Raw genomic sequence first — 10,203 nt, 5'->3', positions numbered from 1 at the left:
CCTGTGCATTGCCAGGTGTAACCCAAAAAGCAAAAATAAACTAAACAAAACAAAAAACAACTTTCACCACCAAAATTTTCCCAGAGTAGCCCTATAAAAAATAAAAGTAAAAACAGCACACCATCTCATTTTTCTTTTTCTATCATTTTAGTTATATTATTTAATTGACTCACTGTGATTTATATCGTTTTTACAATAGGTTTTCATTTTTTTTCTTTTTAAAGCTTTCATGATTGAGTTTCAGTCATATAGTGATAGACCATCCTTCCACCATGTACATTTTCCACCACCAATGTCCCCAGTTTCCCTTCCACCACCCTCACCCCCCAACCCTGCCTCTATGGAAAGATACTTCCCTTCTTACTCTCTCTCTCTCTACTTTGGGGCACTATGATTTAAAATACAGATATTGAGAGGTCACCATGTTTGGTCCTTTGTCTACTTTCAGCACACACCTTCCATCCCAAGGGATCCCTCCAACTATCATTGACTTAGTGATCCCTTCTCTATCCCAGCTGCCTTCTCCCCCAGCTCATTATAGAAAAAAGAATTGCAATGCACAGTGTCCAATATTAATATTTATGCATAATATATGCATGCACGTAACAGGTGTGTACTGTTACTGCATCACTGTCATCCCATTGCTCATGAATTTGCTCGAGCGGGCACCAGTAACGTCTCCATTGTAAGACTTGTTGTTACTGCTTTTGGCGTATCGAATACTCCAGGGGGAGCAATAACACAGCGGGTAGGGCGTTTGCCTTGCACGAGGCCAACCGGGGTTCGATTCCTCCTCCCTTGTCGGAGAGCTCGGCAAGCTACCGAGAGTATCTCACCGGTTTGGCAGGATCTGGCAAGCTACCCCTGGCATATTCAATATGCCAAAAAACAGTAACAACAAGTCTTACAGATGTGTACATGATTTTTTAAAATGCTAAAGTATAAAAGCAGTGTGGGGTGACCATCGTCCAGCTAAGCTGAATCCCGTGGACTCCTCTGCCCCCGGACACGGGCTGGGGGTCACTGCTGACCACAGCAGCCTCAGCCAGTCTCCCTTTGGAATGGAAGGAGGGCAAGGTCACCGAGGGCCGCTCCTGTTGAAAGGCTGAGAGTTGAAGGGAAAGAGGACGGTGAACTGATCCACGGGGGTCCAACTTCCAAGGGCCGAGGAGAGAAGGAAAAGGCAAAGGTGGCCGCCAAGTGACCGGAAAAAATGCTCTGCTGGTGTTTTGGAAGTGAAACAAAGAAGCACTTGGCAGCAGAGTGGGCGCGTCTCAGGAGATGGGTTGAGCATCAGGAATCAGGGGACGGAAGGGGGTCATCATTGCCCTTGAGAGAGGGGGTGGGGGAGAGAGAAAGAAAGAGAAAGAGAGAGAGGTAGGGAGGGAGAGAAGGAGAGAGAGAGAGAGGGAGAGGGAGGGGGGAGAGAGGGAGAGAGAGAGAGAGAATGGGGAAGGAAGAAGGTGCTCCTTGAATAGAGCTGGCTGTGGAAGGCGGAGGAAGAAACTACAGTGTCTTTTGAGATCCGTGGAAATGAGCCGGCAGAGGAAGGGAGGGAGTTTGAGGGTGCAGAGGAGCAAGTGGGGCCCAGCTGCAGCCCTGTCCTTGAGTGGACCTGCAGGGGTGCCCTGGGCGCAGTGTCCGGTGGCGGGGGCATGGGGACGGGGTGGGGACCGGTAGTTGACGGGAGGGGGCGTGTCAAGGGCGGGAAGGGGAGTCTCCGATAGAGGCTTGCTGGTGGATTGTGCTGGAGGCTTTCGTCTGGGGCGGAGACAGTTTGTGCAGAGGAGGAAGACAGCTCAGAGGCGGAGAGGAATTGGTTTACTGGGAGACAAGAGATGAGCCGCAGGTGTGAAGGCTGTGATCTCATTTCGCGGGGGGCCTCAGAGAGTGGGTGGGCAACGCGGACGGAGGACCCTGGGCTGTTTATTCCCCTTTCGTGGGAGCCCTCTCTGCATGCCACTGTGAACCGGGTAGGGAGTGAGTTTGGGGTCTACGCTGAACAGATGCGACCCTAAAAGGAGGAGCAGGAGAGTTGAGGGGAGGCATGGCGGGGGGTTGGGGGGTTGCATTTTGTAATTTCAAGACGGAACAAAGAAAAGGATGTGACAGCAGATCACTGAGCACCAGTGAAAGCTGGATGGGGTTGGTGGGGGGGGATGTAATGGCGACCCTACAGAGGGATGATCAATATTTTTCCCTTCTTAGTGGCACCCCCAAGAGTCCTAGCTGCAGTGTCCTTTTAACTCTTTGTGGAAAGTCCAGATATGAGGCCGAAGCAATAGTACAATGGAGAGGGAGTTTGCCTTGCACGCGGCCAACCCAGGTTCCATCCCCGGCATCCCAAATGGTCCCCACCTAGCACCGCCAGGAGTAATGCCTGAGAGTAGAACCAGGAGTAATCCCTGAGCATCGCTGGGTGTGACCCAAAAAGAAAAAAAACCAAAAAGCCCAGATATTTGTGCATTGCTGGCATCAATATAGAGGCCTCCCCCTGCCCCGCCCCCATCCTGTTAGGCTATCTGGGGCTCAAATGCTGTGAGGTGGCAGAAGCCTTTGCTTCCTGCGGGGCGCAGAGATCTCAGGCCTGGTTCGGATCATGCTCTGGGCCTGAGCTCCCGACTGGGGGTGTGTGGGGGGGCACTCCTAGTGAGGGCAACAGCGGGTTGTTGAGGGGCTGCCTGCTCAGGGAGACTGAACCCTCCCCCAGATAGAGGGCTCCTTGCCGTGCCCAGGAATGGGGTGGGGGTGGGGGGGTGAGGCGCATCCAGGTGGTAAAATGCAAGTGCTTTGTTTCCTTTTTAGTCGGGGAGAGAAACAACCTTTGGAACAACAAATCTAGTATGTTCCAAAGGAGGAAAAAGGAAAGCAAGGCCATGGGAAATGGGATGTGCCCGCAGAGGGGGCCGGTGGGGGAGGGTGGTGAGGGTAGGGGAGGGTGGTGAGGGTGGGCTTGGTGGGACACCGCACAGAGACTTGGCCTTGAGGGAGACTGAGAGCCTAAGAGGGTGTCTAATCTCAAAACAGATGCCCCCCACCCCCACCCCGGCGCACCTGGCCTGAGTCTGGCACCGTCTCCTGCGTGCAGAATCCACGTGGGTGCCAGAGACCAAGAATATGGGTTTGTGTTGTTCATAACGTTTATTTATTTACTCTCCTTCCCTCGCGCTTTGCTTTACTTACCATTGCCCTTTTTTAAATTTATTTTATTTTATTGGACTGCAGTGATAGCACAACAGATAGGGCATTTGCCTGGCATGCATCCAAGCTGGGTTCGATTCTTCTGTGTCTTTCTAGGAGAGCCCGGCAAGCTACCGAGAGTATCCCGCCTGCACCGCAGAGCCTGGCATGCTACCTGTGGCATATTCCATATGCCAAAAACAGTAACAACAAATTCTCATAATGGAGATGTTACTGGTGCCCGCTCGAGCAAATCCATGAACAACGGGATGACAGTGCTACAGGAAAAACAAACCTTCCTCCCTCCAAACTTCTATTTTTGTCTATACACTTCGTAAAAACACTACGATCAAATCTTCTCAGTGATAAATTATCCTGGCTACGTTACATATGGGAAATTTGGGGTGGACTATTCGACACAGACCCGTGGCCTGTAAGGGGGTAGGGGGAAGCCCTGGGATGGCTGCTGGCCGTGTCCCGACCCTGGTGCTTCAAGCTGCCTCCCAAATAGACAGAAGTTTTATCGAAATGAGTTAGCACATTTCCAGTCTGGGGGAGTCATTCACTAACTGTTCCTTTGGTGTGTATTTCAGGAACTTGGTTGTGTACATTTCAAGAAAGCATATTGCACAACTCTGCTGAAACATATCATTTGAATATCTTTTAAAACATATTAGTTTCCAAAAACTGTTGTGCAAGAAATGCGCGGGATTTTGCAATGGTCTTAAGAAGATTGTCTGGGGGGAAATGGAAACACCCAGCTGTGCTCCAGGGCTTACTCCTGACTATGTGCTCAGGGGTCACTCCTGACAGTGCTCAGAGGATCAGATGCAGTTCTAGGGATTCGACCCAGCTTGGAAACAGAGGCGAGCATCTTACCTGCTGTACTATCTCTCTGGCCCTGTATTTAAGTTATCGCCATATTGCATAAGAGGACTAACTTGATGTGTTTGTGGGGCTACGGAGGTGGGTTTGGGTTATTTTGTTTGGGGTGGGGGGTTGGAATACACCCATCTGTGCTCATCTGTGCTTGGAGATCACTCCCAGCAAGGCGGACCCTATGGGATGCAGGGGTCTGGACCTGGGTTGACAGCATGCAAGGCAAGCTCCCTATCTGCTGTATTATCTCTCCAGCCCTGTATTTGTGTTGTGAAAATTTCTATGAATAAAATGACAACCAGTCATTTATCAGGAAAATGGACAACAAATTTGGAATTTTTTTTCAGCAGAGGAAAAAGTAGTTGAATCTCTAATGTTAACTATTATCAATTACTACCAAAATAATTAAAAAGACAATGAAACATTTTTACTATCAAAAGCACCAAAACTTTTCCTCATTATTCCTTACCTTACCCTGAAGTGCTATTCTACTGTTATGAAAACCGTACTTTTTTTTTAAATTGAATCACCATGTGGAAAGTTACAAAGCTTTCAGGCTTAAGTCTCAGTTATACAATGATCAAACACCCATCCCTTCACCAGTGCACATGTTCCACCACCAAGAACCCCAGTATACCTCCCATCCCACTCCACCACCCCCCGCCTGTGTAGCTGAAAATTTTCACTTCACTTTCTCTTTACTTTGATTACATTCAATATTTCAACAAAAAACTCACTATTAATGTCCGGAGTTCCCCCCCCCCCAAAATCAGACCTGCTGAAAAGGAAGCATTTGATAATTTGTTTTCCACTGCTGAGAATGAAGAAATATGATTTTGGATTTTTGTATTTTTTTATTTTAGTATTTTAGTAACTAAGTATTTTAGTAACTAAGTCCAGGGAAATTTCTGCCAGAAATTGCATCATTGCAAGCTCGTACCTCTCTTTAGTGGTCCTTATAATATGGCAGTCACCACGCTGCCGCCCCTCACCCCCCCCCCACGAAAGGAAAAGCTGAGAGAGAAAAACCTTTCCGCTCCTGGGGCGGCTGGGGCTGTGGCTTAGTTCACAGTCTAGAGACATTTCTGCAAGAAGCTGCTGGTGCTAAAAGTAGATAGGTGGCCTCTGGGATCATGGTCATTCAGCAGCGGGTCATATCTTGGCGGAGAGCTAAGATCATAATTTTAAAGTAGGAAGGTGATTGCCAAGGACCGGGGAACTGGAGAAGTAAGGAAAGGTTAGTGAATGGCATAAACTTTCATTTGATGAGATTAATGAACTCTGAGGACCTCATAATGTATCACATCCTATAGTCAAGAACACTGTATTGTATAATTCAAATTTGTCAAGTATAGAACTTGAATGCTGTCATCCAGAAAAGGAAAGAACCATCTCAGGTATGACAGTTAACGGACTTAACACTAATTCTCTCACAATATATATGTGTGTATGTTCAAAGCCCCAGGTTGCATGCTTTAAATATCTTACTATTTGATTTATCACTGATACCTCAGCAACACAACTTAAAAATAAATGGGGATACTGGTGCTGAGAAATTACACTGAGGGATGGATGGCTGTTGGAATATTGCATGACTGAAACCCAATCATAAACAGCTTTAGAATGCTCTATCTCATGATGATTCAATTTTTTAAAAAAAATCTTGTTTACATAAATTAATGACTGTAAGGGCCAGAGCAATAGCTCAGCAGGTAGGGTGTTTTGCTTTGCATGTGCCTCCCTGAACTTGATCCTTGGGCATCCTATCACCAGGAATAATTCTTGAGCGCAAAGCCAGAAGTAACCCCCATGTACCCCATGGGTATGATCCACAAAAACAACAAAATCCCAAAACAAAAAGAATGATTGCCAATTTCTAGCTTCAACATTTTTGAGGATAAAACTTGTAATGAACGATGCAGGGAGAGTTAGTATAGGGGTTAAGGCACTTGTCTCACACACAGTTGATCCCAGTTCCATCCCAGCATTGCATATTGTCCGCAGCACCACCAGAAGTGATCCATGAGCAGAGAATCAGCAGTAAGCCCTGAGCACCACTAGGTGTGGTTAAAAAAAATCTAGCTAAATAAATAATGCAATGAAAAAGAATAGCACCTAACTATATTCTGGAATCTTTATACCACCATTCTTCCAGTGTTCTAAGAATGGAAAAATTTACACGGTTATGACATAAATTTTTTTATAGGAACTTACCATTCAGAATGTGTTTTCTAGGGTGTTTTTCTTTCGATGACTCATAGTTTCTCTTGTATTTTATCAGTGAAATGGAATTTAGCAAATACCATAAACAAAGATACGGTAGAGACCCATGTGCCATGTAGCAAACCTCCCACATTAAATTATCTGTTCCCAGAGTCATTATTTTCTACTGAAGATATATTTTCAGCATCTCTTCCAACAATATTCACTGGAAAATAAATATTCTGTGTATCTCCATGTTGTTTTCAGTATTTTATTTTATTCTTTTTTTAAAACTTAGCAAGGGGATTTTCCTCTTGATGATCTTCCTTTATTTAAGCACAATTCCTGCTGTGAACATTTATTTTTATATGTCATAGGTAAATGATAGATGGCATCTTAATTTAACCATCACAGAAAAAAATGTATAAAGATTTTTCTTCATGTTCCTCATGCTTAATTTTCTGAAATATTGCTTGCAAGTAGATCATATCATGATGGCCCAAGTATAGACACTATAGTTAAGCCCTCCACATTGTAGAATTTTTATTCAGTCCTCAGGCTCTCTTGTTTTCGTGTCACTTGTGACTAACATAACTAAAGGACAGGCATGGATTTCAATATTACTGGGACATAGTAATTACGATGACAATTGTTTTTCAACAAGAGTCCACATAAATAGGAGTTCTAGTATGTTCTTCCTACAATACACAGATCAACATGGTACCTCAATTTGGAGACCACTTCAACAAGACTTGAGCTAACAATAGGCCATTCAGAGTTCATTGGCTGCAGACACTAGCCCACTAAAAATAAGGTCTACGGAAATGACATAAACACTTCCTAGGTCATCTAGTGGAGAGCACATGTTGATACAGAAAATCTTAGAAAAGTTCATGAAGAGTTTTATCAGAATCATCCCCATGCCCTCCCTTTAAATCAATCGAGGCATGATGGAAAGCTCATTACTTCAGGTTTTCAGCTAGGAAATATCAAGAATGACTTTGGTAGGACGGTGTTCTCATCTTAGTTTCTGGATCCTGTAACTAAGTTACCCTCTATGCCATGTGTGATTTAGGGCATAGGGAAAGAAGTGACCTTTTGCATCAATAGGGCAAGTTGATTGACAATGATTCTCGTGGCTGAGATGAAAGATGAAATTGAACACAGGATAGACTTGCTGCTGCACCTACAGATAGGAGAGTGGACATCCCAGTGGATGCCAACATGAAGGGTTCAATGTGTACCACTATGAGCACTGCCATGGAAAAGTAATGATCACAAAGTGCTTCCTTGTCAAGGCCACCCAAGGGCCATGATCTGTGACTACATAAAGATGCCCAATGCTTAGGTGCCAATCATGAAGAAGAAAGGATGGGGAAAGTCTCATTTGACTATACTTAAAGCTGAAAAAGTTGTGGGGAGGAGTGGGCAAGGTTGGTCTGCCTTCAGATGGAATGAATGGGGATCCTAGTAGATACTAATTTCAATCATGAAACTGCTTGTCACTTCCAGCTTTTGCTGTTCATTTTCCTAGCTGAATTTTATGATACAAAAAGACCACAATTGTTATCCTATCCTTAGGAATCCTGGCAAAATACTCAATAAACATTTGTTAATGTGAAACTCAGTAGAGGCAGAGGCACTTTCTCTATCCTCTTATTCCATTCACTATTCAGGAGCTCGCACACTTTCTCTCTCTCTCTCTCTCTCTCTCTCTCTATATATATATATATATATATATATACATATATATTTATCTATCTATCTATCCCTCTCTCCACATCCCCTCTCCTGTTCCCTCTCCCTTCCTCCCTCTCTCTCTCCCCCCTCACTCTCCTTCCCTCTTTTTCTTTTCATCTGATCCTAGCCTCAACTCTGAGTTACACTCCTGAGACTTGAACTTAAACATATTCAGAATGAAGGCATCAGGGATTCGAAAACTGATTCTGCATCTTAACCTAAAATGGACACACACTTGGTGTCTCAAAATAAACTGGCTAGTCTGATTTTTGGAGGGGGGGTGGGAATGGGAGTGATATGCACACTCGCATGCATGAACCAGGAGTCCATCTGGCTATCTTTGATGAATGATTTCCTGCTGTTGCAGCACAGGTTGAAAGGGTGAGTGAGCATCTGACAAAGTAAGAGGTACTCTCTATTGAGCCTGAAATGGCAACAGACAGATCAATGACTTACATGCAGGTCTGTGACATTGAATCCATTACAGATCTAATAAAACTCTTGAGTTACACAACCGAGATGAAAAGAAAAAGAAAAAAATAGCTAATGGAGGCAAGGATTATACTTAAACGGTGCAAATTAAAAGCCTAGCTAGAACCTCCAAAAACTGTTGACTCATTTTCCTGATTTTAACACACCTCTTCTATGGACTTCTAAGTATGTCCTCATTTTTTTCTAATCTAATGTTAAGATTAAGAAGTTGTGATAGCCCTCCACAGGATTGCTTTACAAAATAGTGATGAAAAATACTTATTATTCATGAAGAGCTTGAAGGCTATTCATAGTATAAGTATTTAAAAATGGGCTGGAATTATAAATAAAAAGCAGGCAGGCACTTACGTTGCACATGGCCAACCCAGGTTTGATCCCTGGAACACTACCAGAAGTGATTTCTGAGCACAGAGCCAGGAGTAAGCCCTGAGCACTGGGTATGCTTCACTCCCCAACCCCAAGATAAAATGTTGCTCATAGTGTTGCTAAACTGAATAATCCAGAGTTACTGGATGAAGTAAATAAGTTAAACAAAATCTTGAATTGCAGTATGTTGAGTATTTAAATCACAATGTCTTCTCAAGCTCTTAGTCTATGAAACCTGGAAAAATACAAGTATTTCCACACTTTATATAACATTTTCATAAATAACCCAGGTTTCAAATTTCTCACCTTATCACCTCATTTACCATGAGCTAAATATTTATATTTGCCTGAGTGGATTAAAGTAACTCTATACTTATGTAATCCTTTCGGGATAAAACCAAAGAAAGACATTCTTATAAAATGCAAATAATCAATTTTCAAGAGAATTCATAAGGTTAATAACAACAGAAAATTTAGTTCAGTTTCTGATATTTTTTCTATCTTATCCATTAATTAGCAATCAAATTGATCTTCACTTAGGGAGCTACTAATGGCTAAGAGAAGAAATTAACCTTAGATGAAAAGTGACAAATATCCCAAAAATGGCCAATAAGAGTATTTTGCTTCTGACAAATTCTACACACTTAGAGCAATGACAAGCCAGTGTGCAGAAATAAGGATACATGAAGCTTATCAGCCATCCTGCAACCTTGGTAGAATCAGGTTGGTATTGAAATTAATGTCATGGGTTTTTAAAAAGTGTTACTACTGAAACTGACAGATAATTGATCTTCTTGACTTTCAGATGAGAAAGAAACTTCTGTATATTTAAGTCAATTTGAGCATGCACAACATTTTCTTCCTCCTATTAAATGCAGTATCCTATTTCCAAGAACTTTTAGACACTTTTCCCACAAGCTGACCATTGGGTAGATACAAAAAAGAATTTATCTCCTTTCAACAAATTCTCTAGCTAGAGTCAATAGTCTCTTAAACTATTGAAGCTTGGAGTCCCAAAGTTATTTGTATCTTTCCTTTGGTACTTATCAATGGACCCATGCCCATGATTTTGAACCTTGACCCATCATCTCTCTACTTACTCTTGTGATGTCACAACCCTAGATCAGATCTTCACCATTTTGGTTTTTTTTTTTTTTTGCTTTTTGGGTCACACCTGGCGATGCATAGGGGTTTACTCCTGGCTCTGCACTCAGGAATTACTCCTGGTGGTGCTCAGGGGACCATATGGGATGCTGGGAATCGAACCCGGGTCGGCCGCGTGCAAGGCAAATGCCCTACCCGCTGTGCTATTGCTCCAGCCCCAGATCTTCACCATTTTAAGAC

The sequence above is a fragment of the Sorex araneus genome, chromosome 1 (assembly GCF_027595985.1).
Source record: "Sorex araneus isolate mSorAra2 chromosome 1, mSorAra2.pri, whole genome shotgun sequence".
NCBI classification, from domain to species: Eukaryota; Metazoa; Chordata; class Mammalia; order Eulipotyphla; family Soricidae; genus Sorex; species Sorex araneus.
Note: the sequence above shows the minus strand (reverse complement) of the source record.